We start from the raw sequence: 13,586 nt of genomic DNA on the forward strand, positions 1-13,586 counted from the left end.
TGACTGAACTTCACAGATGCCCAAGGATATGCCCCCTAGACATTGTTGTTCAAATGCATCACTTGACTTTCTCCAGCTTTGTGTTGCCAGCTCTGGGTTGGGAAGTTCTTGGAGATTTGGGTGTGGAGTCTGGGGAGGACAGGGATCTCAAGGGGATATAATACCATAGAGTCCCCCTTGCAAAGCAGCCATTTCTCCAGGGGGACTGAACTCAGTAGTCTGAAGATCAGTTGTAAATTCAGATCTCCAGGCCCTACCTGGAGGTTAGCAACCCAACCACCAGCACATTCACTTATTAGTGACACTTCAGGAAATATCCACTGATGTCTGAAGGATCCACATCCTTCTTAAGGCTGGATGATAGGAACCACCTCGGTGTCTCAGGCCTCAACGCAACCTGGATCCAGATGTTAGCATCACATGAGTAGGGCCACATAAAGCACCTGATGACATATGAATCTTTATCCAGTTACACATCAAGGGATATTAAAGGCAAAAGGGTTTAGTGGCACCTTAAAGACTAGCATGTTTTAAAGCAGTGGTCTCCAACCTTTTTGGCACCAGGAACCAGTTTTGTGGAAGGCAATTTTTCCACGGACCGGGGTGGGGTGGGGGGAGGGATGGTTTTGGGATGATTCAATTGTGCACTTTATTTTGGTGTGGTGGTTAAGTGCATGGACTCTTATCTGGGAGAACTGGGTTTGATTCTCCACTCCTCCACTTGCAGCTGCTGGAATGGCCTCGGGTCAGCCATAGCTCTCACAGAGTTGTCCTTGAAAGGGCAGCTTCTTGGAGAGCTCTCTCAGCCTCACTTACCTCACAGAGTGTCTGTTGTGGGGGAAGAAGGAGATTGTGTGCTGCTCTGAGATTCGGAGTGGAGGGCAGGATATAAATCCAATGACTTTTTCTTATTATTATTATTACTACATTGTAATATATAATAAAATAATTATACAACTCATGGCCTGGTTGCTAATAAACCACAGACCGGGGTTTGGGAACCCCTATTTTAAGTCAGTCAGTCAGTCACATTTTATTTATAAGGGATCTGCTATCTTGAACTCACTTCATTAAATGCAAAAAGTGTAACAACCAGTTGGCAGAGACAATATAAACACCCAAAGCAGTATATGTTAGTGGCAAACAGTCTAGGTTTCCACCCCCCCCCCAAAAAAAATTGGCTCTGGCCCCATAGTGCTTCAGTGTATTCTGTAATTTCTGCACACACTCCCCCCCCCTGCATTTTTACTTTGTTGGGGGAGAGATATTCTACAGTCCCCCCCCCACAGTTCTTTTGAGACGATTTTTACCCCTTTCCCTGGAAGCCCATCTTGAATTGCCTTTTTCCTCCTAAGTAATTATTCTGTCATTTTTCTTTGTCCCACCCACTTTGACCCACCTCCAGTCTACTTTCTTTTCCCAACCCTCACCCTAGAGACGTTCAGATTTTGTTTTCTTTTTACACAATGGTCTTCTTCAGAGATCAAGCAATTATATACGCATACAGGCTCGTGTTACAAAATACAATAAATCAAAGAATCAGTGCTGGACCAAAAGGAAAGTAGTTCATTAAAGTGACAAAGACTAAGAGATATAATTGAGGCCTCTTATAATACAGCCTTATGTCCTAGTCAAGGGTATACGTGTTGCATCATGTGTCTTATTGTATGCCAAAATGGTTCAGAATTGATTGAAGTCAGTGCCAGATCAGAGCCAGTGTACCAAAAGTTGTGTGTATTATTATTATTTATGAGTATTATTAGTGTGTATTATAATAATAGTAATAGAAAATGACTGTCAAAATTTCTAAAATGCAAGTGGATTATGCTTTTTAAATAAATAATTAAAAGGGCAATCATATAAATTTAAATGACAATCCTTCAGATATATTGATTAGTCTGCCCTCTTTTTTAAAAATAAAACTTTTCTCTTTTTCTTCTTCTTCTTCTTCAAAAAAAGGCCTTCTCCTTTGCACTGCCTGTCATGGAACAATTCTTTACTAATAAGTGTTCCCTTTTACAACAGATGATGTAAGAAATCTATTTTAAAGTTCTTTTAATTAACACTGCTGAGCCTAATGCTGGAAGCAGCTGTAATGAAGTCATTTATGACACACACAGTTCAGGACCCAAACCAGAGACTGTAAGCCAAATTCCAGGAGGATGTAATAATGGCTAATCATCAACAGAAGTTACATTTAAACAAGTTGCCTTAATTTTTTTTTTTTTGGTCTTTGTTAAACCAAGCAAATTAGGCAGCGCCGTCCTACCTACAGATTCAGAATTAGCCAATTCACCAGTTCTCCTGTGCAGGGTTGGGTGCACGGCTATCGATCTCTGTGCAGAACAGGTCTCCATATCCTGGCATGGCTTTACAATTTGCTGCGCTAGCAGAGCTAGTCTGAGGTGGAGCATACGAGTAATATTGTCGTTCCTCTAATATTATACTAGTGCAACTATCAAGAAGGGCATCAGATTAAGATTCTCTAATCATGTCCTCCAAAGCAAAATCACAAAGTTGGTGGGTTGGACCCAACCAGTTCTTTTTGCTGCTGGAAGGAGGGGACCCCTTTGACCTCCAACAAAAGGTTATTCTGGGGATCATGGGATGTGAACTTACAAAAGCCACATGGAATAGGAACTGGAGCAGAAATGGATGAGTGTGTGAAGTCAAGTCAAGTTAGCCTTTCTTGGCATTAGAATATCAATACAAATTAATACAGTTGAAAAAGCGAAATAGAAACACAGCCTATATATATATACCAGTGTGAACATAAATTATTTCTGAGATTCTTTGGTGCAGAGTAAAGAGACTTTTGCCACCTTCTCAGTGACCCTGAAAGACAGGTCATTCGAGAGTCTGTGGACATTAAGTGCATCAGAGCAGTCCATCATACTAGCTAAAATGCAATGTAAATACATGTAACATAAATCCATATACAAATGACAGTACAGACGAACGTAAGTGACTCAAAGCATTTTTGCTTACAAGGGCAGTATCTAGCTGAAAAGGCTATCTTATTGAATCTGTCATAAAGATGGCGAAAGGCATAGTATTACATCTGGTGAAAGAAAACATTGCATTGTGTGGCACCTGCAAGGATGATAAATATGAAGCCGCCTTCCCTATAATGAGAGGAATCTCAAAACTCAGCAGGGAGCAAGTTTTATTAGCCAGACTGTACGACTTCTGGCACTCAGTATCTAACATCCTGTTTTTAATTTGTTGAAATGCAGCAACAAATGTCAACATAGACAGTGATTCTATAGATAGACCCATTACTTTATTTTTTTCCTCAATGTATGCTGACCAATTTGACACATTAAACTCAGAGAGCATTTGATAGATAAAGCTCCCGGGTCCGAAGTTGTAATGTAGACATAGCCAGAATTTGAACATCATAAGCCATGCACTAGTTTCCATTAGAGACAGACCAGTTTCTAAGCAGATAATAGCATATGAGACACACTTTGGCATGCCCAGAATTTTATGCAGGGATTTAGATTGGGCACCTTCAGTGGCGCAGTCAAAGGATCTAATCAGGATGCTTTACAATAATTGTGAAGTTACTTTGGCCTTAATTTTTTTTTATAGCAGCTGGTACAAATTGGTTACCTCTGCTATAAAAGAAACATGCTATAGCCGATGCAGTAATGTTAGCTGCTGTTGCTGCATGCTTGTGTGTGCGTGTGGGGGGGGGGGGGTAGACCAAGTCACATTGTATTGAAAGTAAATAACTAAATATTTAAAATATTTGACTTTTCCCATCTCTTTACCTTCAATGACCCATTTGTAGAATGGGTAAAAAGATGACTGGATCCAACCCCACAGGACCGCTTGTGAGTTTGTCACACTGGCACAGCAAATTTGAGTATTACCAAACAATATAATTCTATCTCTGGGAAGCCATTTTGACATCCACACATGCATATATACAAACTGGATCCTTAAGATATCCCATACCTTTTAAATTTACTTGGGCATTTTGATTACTTCATATTTTTGGGATAAGTTCAAGAGAGATCTCAGCAGCCACCAATACAGTCCTATATGATGTCAGAAACATCACTTTGTTCATGGTGGGCACACAATCACACTTCCCCCACTCGCCTCTTCTTGCTCAGCAGCAGCACATAGAGATTGAAGTTGGAAGCCTTCAACTAACTCCAGTTGGTTTTGTCACCCAGATGGCGACTCCTGGATCAAGTGGGCTTAGCTTCATTCCCACTTAGGGTTGCCAAGTCCAATTTAAGAAATATCTGGGGACTTTGGGGGTGGAGCCAGGAGTCTTTGGGGGTGGAACCAGGAGACATTAGGGGTGGAGCCGAGAGCAAGGGTGTGACAAGCATAATTGAACTTCAAGGGAGTTCTGGCCATCACATTTAAAGGGACTGCACAAATTTTTAAATGCCTTCCTTCCATAGGAAATAATGAAGGATAGGAGCACCTTCTTTTGGGGCTCATAGAATTGGACCCCCTGGTCCAATCTTTTTGAAACTTTAGAGGTATTTTGGGGAGAGGCACTAGATGCTATGCTGAAAATTTGGTGCCTCTATCTCAAAAAACAGCCCCCCCCAGAGCCCCCAATACCCGCGGATCAATTCCCCATCATTCCCTATGGGAATCATTCATGGAGGTGCATGATGGCTCTGGGGGCGGGGCTTCCCCCGCCGGCCAGCTGGCTAGGGGAGGGGGGAAGCCTGTAAAACCGGGGGATCCCCCTCTGGGACCTGGGGATTGGGAAGCCTATTCCCACTAATCAGGATTCTTACCTGGGAGTAAGAATCCTGATTATTGTAAAGGAGGCTAATGCCAATTAGTCCAGAAACCTGCATTCGGATGTTCAGCTTAATTGGAGTTAACTTGAAGATTTCTGTCTTCAGTCTTCACTTGAGGGAGACCAGAAGTACAACTATTAATCAGGTTTGTGCTCATGAAAAACCAAACTGGGTTTATTTGTGATGTCTGAATGCAGCTTCTCCCTGTGTGCGTCTCTGCATGTAAAGTGCCGTCAAGTCACAGCTGATTTATGGCAACCCCAGCAAGGGCTTTCAAGGCAAGAGAGAAGCAGAGGTGGTTTTCCATGGCCTTCCTGTGCAGGGTCTTCTTTGGTGGTGTCCCTTCCAAGTACCAGTCCTGCTTAGCTTCTGTGATCTGATGAAATCAGGCTATACTGTGCCACCTTCCCTCCAGCCTGAGACATAAAGGTAAAGGTAGTTCCCTGTGCAAGCACCAGTCGTTTTCGACTCTGGGGTGACATTGTCTTCACGTTTTCATGGCAGACTTTTTATGGGGTGGTTTTGCCGTTGTCTTCCCCATCTACACTTTCCCCCCCAGCAAGCTGAGTACTCATTTGACCGACCTCGGAAGGATGGAAGGCTGAGTCGACCTGAGCTGGCTACCTGAACCAGCTTCCGCTGGGATTGAACTCAGGTCGTGAGCAGAGGGCTCTGACTACAGTACTGCAGCTTTACTACTCTGCACCACGGGGCTCTTAGCCTGAGACTTGCTGAACAGCAAATAAATGTACACAGAAGCCACATTACAAGTGCAGGAAGGAACTGGGGGGGCATTATGGCAACAGCTCACATCACCAAGGAAATAGACAATGATTTCTACGCTCTGCAAGGACTTCACTCACTTGATCTTATCTCGCAGAGACAAAAGACATTCATTAGCGGAGTCTCTTGCAATCTTAAATCTATATATGAAGCATGAAGTCCCATTGTATTTAAGAACGAGGTATCCGTGTGTTTGAATAGTACAGAACACAAATTTTAACTCAGGAGACATCAACAAGCAGGTTTCAAACATCTGCATTGCTACAGTATGACAGTCATTGAATATTATTTATTTATTTAATTCAATTTATATCCTGCTCTCCCAAGAAACAGCTGTATCCTGCTCTTCCACTCAGTTAGGTCCCGCAAAGTGGCAAAAAACAGATATTTAAAAACCAATATTAACAATCAGCTCTCTCTCTCTCCCACACACATCTGGAGGCACTGACAATGGAGCAGGTCAGAGCAAGGGTCCTTGGTATGGTGCCTGTGGGTGCCATGCTGCCCACCAAGTGTTTTTTAAAAATGGGTGGGGCACTTGCCCAGCAGGGCTTCTGATTGGCCACTGGAGAGCTGAGTGGCTGGACTGTTTCAGTGGCCGGTGCCACCCACCACAGGGGTGGCATTATTCTCCTTCATCCCACTTTCCTGGTGTATTTTTACAATTATCCCTCTTCTCCCCTACACTTTGGCTTCCTTTCTCTATATGGCACTGCCTCCATTTAGTGGCTGTGTCCACCACTCTATCAGAATTTCAAAGGCTCTCTGCAGACCCAAAAGTGTTGTTGAGCTTTGGATTAGAACATGTCTGACGAATGTTTATCACCAGATTCCCCACACCCCCACAATGCCATTCTGGGGCTGTCAATTGTGTTGGCTTATCCCATTCCATCTTAATGTTTTCTGCCAAAAATAACCACTTAGCATAAAAAGTGATTTTAAAAAAGCGGCTTCCTCTTCCCTCACTTGTCTTTTATACTGAGATAGCTGGACAAGCTTGAGAGACACGGAGCCATCATTGATGTTTTCTAAGAACTGGGTGTTAGAAAAAAAACCAACCCTACATTTAGTAGAGCCAACTGTCAAACTGTTTAAAATACCACTGAAGGGAAAAAAATTAGACCAGCACAAGTGTTTATTCTTTCTTCATTCCTGTGCCACATTATTCATGAAGGACAATGGAAAGAACGTGAAAAATGCTGGTTTTTATAAGGAAGTCACAAACTTGACGAATTACAGACGAGGTAAACAACTGTGAAACCGCTACATATTAAAATGTCTCTTTCTTTAGAGACATACGGATGTCTCATTTACTGCAGAAAAATTATTCGTCTTTAAGATGATGCGTGACTGTAAAAGGCTCTTTGTAAAATAGATATGAAGGTACAGGGGGTGAAACCACATAGTCTGGTTCTCTGAACAGTGTTAAAGACTGCTGTGGCACAGACAGGCAGCTCTCTCGGCCATTGCAGCTCCTTATACAGTAAGACCTGAGAAACTATTTATTAGATTTGCATCCTGAATGTTAATTAGAGGCCCTGAAGCAGCTCAAAATGCTACAGTGGATTCAGCCATCTTCTAAGGACCCTTTCTCCAACTTAAGCAGCTCTTCTGTTGAAGGAAAGAGCCCTGTGGCGCAGTGGTAAAACTGCAGTACTGCAGTCAGAGCCCTCTGCTCACAACCTGAGTTCAATCCCAGCAGAAGCTAGTTCAGGTAGCCGGCTCAAGGTTGACTCAGCCTTCTATCCTTCCGAGGTTGGTAAAATGAGTACCCAGCTTGCTGGGGGAAAGTGTAATGACCGGGGAAGGCAATAGCTAACCACCCTGTAAAAAGGTCTGCCGTGAAAATGTGAAAGCAGTGTCACCCCAGAGTCGGAAACGACTAGTGCTTGCACAGGGGACCTTTCCTTTCCTTTTCATTCTGTTGAGGAAAGATCCACCCAACTGAGATTCCAATTTAAAAAATTAACCTCATAAAACCAATGGCTCTATGAGCAATGTATTTAGCACTAACCCTGTGGTTCAGTGTTGTACCCCAAACCAGAAAAGGAAGTTTGAGCCCTAAGATAGAGAGTTTAGCTGCACTCAGCTGGAAGCAAGCATGAAGTGCCCAGCGATATGTGAAAAGTTCGTGTCTCACATGGCTCAAAGAAATCAAGGTGACAACTTACAATTCCCATGTTTACAGAATTCAGCTTACCTTAATTCTTCTCTTAAATATACCTTAATTCTTAAAGTTTTTTAAAATTTAGAATTTCCTAGAATTTGAAGGGGGGGATCACTGCAATTTGACCAGCTAAACCATAAATACATTGGCTGCTCATTAGATCAGAGTTGCATGTATTTCTCATACAACCATTTAAAAAGTCTGTTTTCAGGGTTCTACCATTACTAGCATACTAATTTTCCCCATTGATATGAATTTGACATACAGAACATTAACTTTCTAGTCATTTTTTTTAAATCCAATGATGTATAGCAAGAATTTTCAGAATGTGCTTTGATGTGCAATATTTCCATGTTTGCAAGAGACTTTTACTGCCAGCTTATCTACATTTTCTTATTTGCCAGGATTCAGAGTTTCAACAATATTCCAGACTCATTTTGTCATATTCGTGGCACATTCCCATTAAGTTGCACAACTTTTGCAGATTCCTATTTGTATCTTGTCACTTTTGATTCCCATACAGTTCTGCTTAGCAAAACTAGTCTTTCCTCTTCTTACTAACTTAAGAGCCCCGTGGTGCAGTGTTAAAGCTGCAGTACTGCAGTCCTAAGCTCTGCTCACGACCTGAGTTCGATCCCCAGCGGAAGCTGGGTTCAGGTAGCCAGCTTGAGGTTGACTCAGCCTTCCATCCTTCTGAGGTCGGTAAAATGAGTACCCAGCTTGCTGGGGGGGTGGGAAGTGTAGATGACTGGGGAAGGCAATGGCAAACCACCCCGTAAAAAGTCTGCCGTCAAAACGTTGCGAAAGCAACGTCACCCCAGAGTCGGAAACGACTGGTGCTTGTACAGGGGACCTTTCCTTTCCTTACTAATCCCTTGGCTAGTTGAATCACAGATTTAGACAGGAAACCAAATGACTTGGTAAACATTTGTTCCCAGGGCTTTTTTTTTTTGTAGCAGAAATTCCTTTGGATATTAGGCCACATATCCCTGATGTAACCAATCCTCCAAGAGCTTACAGGGGATTTAGTACAGGGCCTACTGTAAGCTCCAGGAGGATTGGCCACATCAGGGGTGTGTAGCCTAATATGCAAAGGAGTTCCTGCTACAAAAAAGCCCTGTTTGTTCCAATTGTTATCAAAAGCAAGTCATAGAAAAATGTACACTTGCTCTAGAACTCCTGTAATGATATGACTTTGCATCTTCTTTCCTTCACAGTATTTGATGCAACATTCAGCAGCCAGAGCTGACTACAGCTCAAGAGGGTCCTCCATCATATAAATATCTCTGTGGATTTATGCTCATTCCCCCTGCAAGAAGGAATGAGCATAAAGGACGTGGGTGTGGATGTTGTTATGGCCATCCGGTCAGTGGTGGAACAGCCCATTAAGGGCTGATGTTAGCAGAGCACATACTGAAAGAGGATCTTAAATTATCCATGATTAGTGGGGTGTTTTGGTATGCCAGAACAGCAAGGAATGAGTCAGTGGAATAGCACTGCTGTTTTAGTATAGCTGTAATGAAATTCTTTCTGTGCAAACACGCTTAATGCCAGAATGCTCGTTTGCTCTGCTATGCTTTTGGTGCTTCCCTGGTTTTGTTCTTACATAACTGGTCATTAGTCTTTTGTATTGGTAAACAATTCCTTTCACTTATTTCTCTTGGAGTTAGTATCCTCCAGAATTCAATGCTATGACTATCTTCTCTGTTCTGTGTATTTAACATAGGTTCTAGTTTACACAATTATTTATAATTATCTTGGATCTCCACAACTCTCTGCTTCCATGCCTCATCTTCTGTCATCTTCTCAGTACATTATGTTAAATCCAATCTTTCTATCACTGGATTTGTGTTTTCAGGGCATGAATTCTCTATGACTGTCTTTATCTCCTCCCAAGCATAACATCACTCTCTTATTTCATGTATTAATGTCACAGCCAAATCCTGTTGTGTTTCCTGACCATGGGTTTCCTGAGGTAACCCATGGTCAGGAAAACTTTAGTTTGTCTTTTTTTATGTCATGATGATTTTAATATTTTCAGTTTACAGCTACACTTATTTGATTTTTCACTTTTATTTTGTATACAACTATTTCTTTGACTTACAAGGCACTCCTAAGCACAGTTATACTCTTTTAAATCCACTGAAGTCAGTAAGCCTAGAAGGGTACACCTCTGCTTAGAATGGCACTGTTCCTCTGTTTTTACTTGCACTATGAACCTGAATGCATGAAGCTGCCTTATACTGAATCAGGCTATTTGTCTATTAAGATCAACCTTGCATACTTATTCTGGCAGTGGCTCTCCAGGGGTTCAAGCAGATGTCTTTCACATCACATATGACCCATGTCTTTGCATATATGCATACACACATATCAGCTATATGAAGTTATGTGTCTCATATCTGATGAACAGAAATCTAAATCAGTCTTTAAAATTCTGCAAGGCTTCTCCTTATATTTGTTGTGTGGATTAAAATGGATATAATTAGGTTTTTGAATGTGTTGGCTACATTTCAGTTGTAGCAAATGGGTTCGCTCTTTTCTTTGCTACCTTTTCTTCCAATGGGTTATATCCAGCTAGCTGAATTGCACCCAGCTCCCCTCCTTACAATTGCCCTTGTCCCACATGGATTTTGCCCATGCAGGTCCCGTAATAATCTGGAAGGGGTCAAAAGGGACCCCCTTCCTTTTTTACCTGAAAGCTGGCTGGATCCAACCCATTGGCTTTTATTCATGCAATGAGACTCTGCAGATCTGCTTATCTTGCTAAACTTTCAGTATCCCTCAATGTCCTTAGATTCTCAGTCATTTTAAGAAACTGTATTATTACTATAAGACTGAACAGTAAGTTGCTGAAGAAATCTGTAGAAAAGACCAAGCAGAAGATGAAATGGCTGAAGTGAGACATAGAATATCTGTCAAAGAAGTAGCTTCTAATATGCAAACAAAACACACATGGAATTGCATTTATTGCAAAATGCAAGTACATTTTATATGAAAGACTTAAGACAGATAAATGAACACTAAAAGACTGTTTATAATCACATTAGCTTTAGTCCTGCAGTGATTTTCCAGGTATTACACACATGATAATAACCTATGAATTTTCCAGACACCTTCAAATTTATTCAATTTGAGCCCGTAAATTAAAAGTCCAGTCTTGCGGCTTTTGCTAGAACAATTCTTTTGAGAACACAGAACCTTTAGGTAAGTGTTCTGCATTGTAAAACCAAGCTCCTGGAAGAGTTATTGTTTCCAAATTTTAGAATATTCTGTATGTTTAATATATTTTTGAGTGACAGTGGTCAGGCTTTAAAAAACTATACACCTAACTCCATGCAATTCAAAGAGACGTGGAGCTCTATGGCCTTACAGCAAGCTACTTTTGAAACAAAGGGGACTTTCTTTAAAGAAAAAAAAGCTAAAGACCTTACTGGGAGTGCCAAAGTTCTTGGCCATACCTTTATGAGCTCTTTGGACCCTGGCCAATATCTTTGAAGAGCCACACAGACATCCAAGATCAGCTCCTACAATTCAGTTGACCTCAATGTCTAATATGTTCTCTAACATTTTTTCCAGCAGTAAAGGTTAATTTTTCCACTTTGGAAGCCAAATCTATTGGACATGAAAAGCAAGTTTGTACATGTATACAACAGGGTGATAAATATATTTATGGCCCTAAGTTAACAAGCATGTATGATTCCATTGAAGGAATTCAAACACTTGCGTTTTTCAACTTGGTTCTGAGCTGTGCTTCCTTGGGGCTTTCCCCAGATAGGAACTGAACCAGGTGGGGTTGGGTATGCTGTGCCAGTGTCTTTCCACTGTTCTGTGCCTGTCTCCACAGTCTGCCTTGCCCAGCCCCATGTGGCTGGTGTTAAAAACATGGCCACTGGGGCATCCCTAAGGCTCAATGCTGTGTCTTCTTTCTCTGCACCTACCTGCTTTTGATAATGTGAAGCAGCATGTTTAGTATCTATTGTTTTCCATTCAGCCCTCTGTTCAAGAGAGAGTTAGAGAGAGATGGACAGTCAAAGCCATGCCTATTTTCTGAAAGCTTCCAAACCCCAGTAAACCAGTTTTGAATGTCCGCTGAGCTGTTAACAGCCAATCACAGCCTTTGGGACCTTGAAAGAGCAGATGGGAGAGGGGAGTTGGAGCAAAAATCAGTCTAAAAGCATTTTTTCTTAATGCAAGGGAGCTCAAGAGGGGTAGGAGTTTCTTAGTTGAAATACTGAAGGCATAATCACACATGATTCCTCTGAGAAGGAAAAATGGGAGGAGCCTAAAGAAGCCAAGGTGGCTCCATAAACAGCTCTCTAGAGACTTGAGAAATTAAAAAAAGGACTCATTTAGGAAATGGAAGGAGGGTCCTATAACCAAGGATGAATATAAACAAATAGCCAGTGCTTGTAGAGAAAGAGAAAAGCTGAAGTTCAGTATGAACTTAGGCTAGATGATAAAAACAACAAAAAAAATGGTTCTTATGTACAAAGTAAGAACAAGAACAGGATAGGCGCATTGAGAGGAAAGGAAAGTGAAACTGTAACGGGACGAAGAAAGAGTACAACTGCTCAATTCCTACTTTTCCTCTTGTGAGGGAAGTGGTGCTCAACATGGCAAAAACAGAACATACAATGAGGGAAGCAAGTTGCAGCCTAGAATCAACATGGGGTAGTACATAAACACCTAGTTTCTTTAAATGAAACTAAGTCCTTGGGGTCAGAGGATACTAACAGAATCTGCAGACATAATTTCTGAGCTTCTGTCCATTATTTTTGAGAATTCTTGGAGAACAGGTGAGATGCCAGAAGATTGGAGGTTAGCAAATGATGTCCCCATCTTCAAGAAGGGGAAAAAGGAGGATTCGGGTAACTACTGGCCCACCAGCTTGACATCTATACCGGGAAAAGTTTTAGAACAAATAATCAAGTAGTCTGTCCTAGAACATTTAGAAAGGATGGGCTGTGATCACTAAGAGTCAGCATGAGTTTCTCAAGAACAAATCATGTCAGACTAACCTTTTCTTTTCTTTTTTTAGAAAGTTACTACCTTGGTGGATTGGTATAGACATAATTTATCTTGATTTCAGTAAGGCTTATGATAAGGTTCCACATAATATTCTTGTTGACAAATTGATAAGATGTGGTTTGGATCCTATTAGTTAGGTGGATCTGTAACTGATCACACCCAAAGAGTGCTTGCAAATGGCTCATCCTCTTGGAGAGAAATGACAAGAGGAATGCCTCAAGGATCTGTCCTGGGACCTGTTTTGATATCTTTATAAATGATTTGGATAAAGGAATAGAGGGAATGCTTATTAAATTTGCTGTTGATACTAATTGGGAGTAGTTGCAAATATCGAGTCAGGATACAGGGTGATCTTGACAGGCTAGAAAACTGGGCTAAAACAAAACAAATTTTAATGGGGATAAATGTAAAGTTCTGCATTTAGGTAGGAATAATCAAATGCATAATTATAGGTTGGGGAAGACTTATCTTGATGAAAAGGATCTAGAGGTTTCAATGGAACATACACTGAACATGAGTCAGCAGTGTGATATGGTGGCTAAAAAAGCAAATTCAATTCTGGAACGTATCAACAAAAGTATAGTGTCCAGATCACATGAAATGATGGTATCACTTTACTCTGTTCTGGTTAGACCTCACCTAGAGTATTATTTTCAGTTTTGGGCACCGCAATTTAAGAAGGATATAGACAAGCTGGAACATGTCCAGAGCAGGGTAATGAAGATGGTGAGGGGTCTGGAGACCAAGTCCTATGAGGAAAGGTTGAAGGAGCTGGGCATGTTTTCCCCAGAGAGGAGATGACTGAAAGGTGATATGATCACCATGTT

The sequence above is a fragment of the Heteronotia binoei genome, chromosome 14, assembly GCF_032191835.1.
Source record: "Heteronotia binoei isolate CCM8104 ecotype False Entrance Well chromosome 14, APGP_CSIRO_Hbin_v1, whole genome shotgun sequence".
In the NCBI taxonomy this organism is placed as follows: Eukaryota; Metazoa; Chordata; class Lepidosauria; order Squamata; family Gekkonidae; genus Heteronotia; species Heteronotia binoei.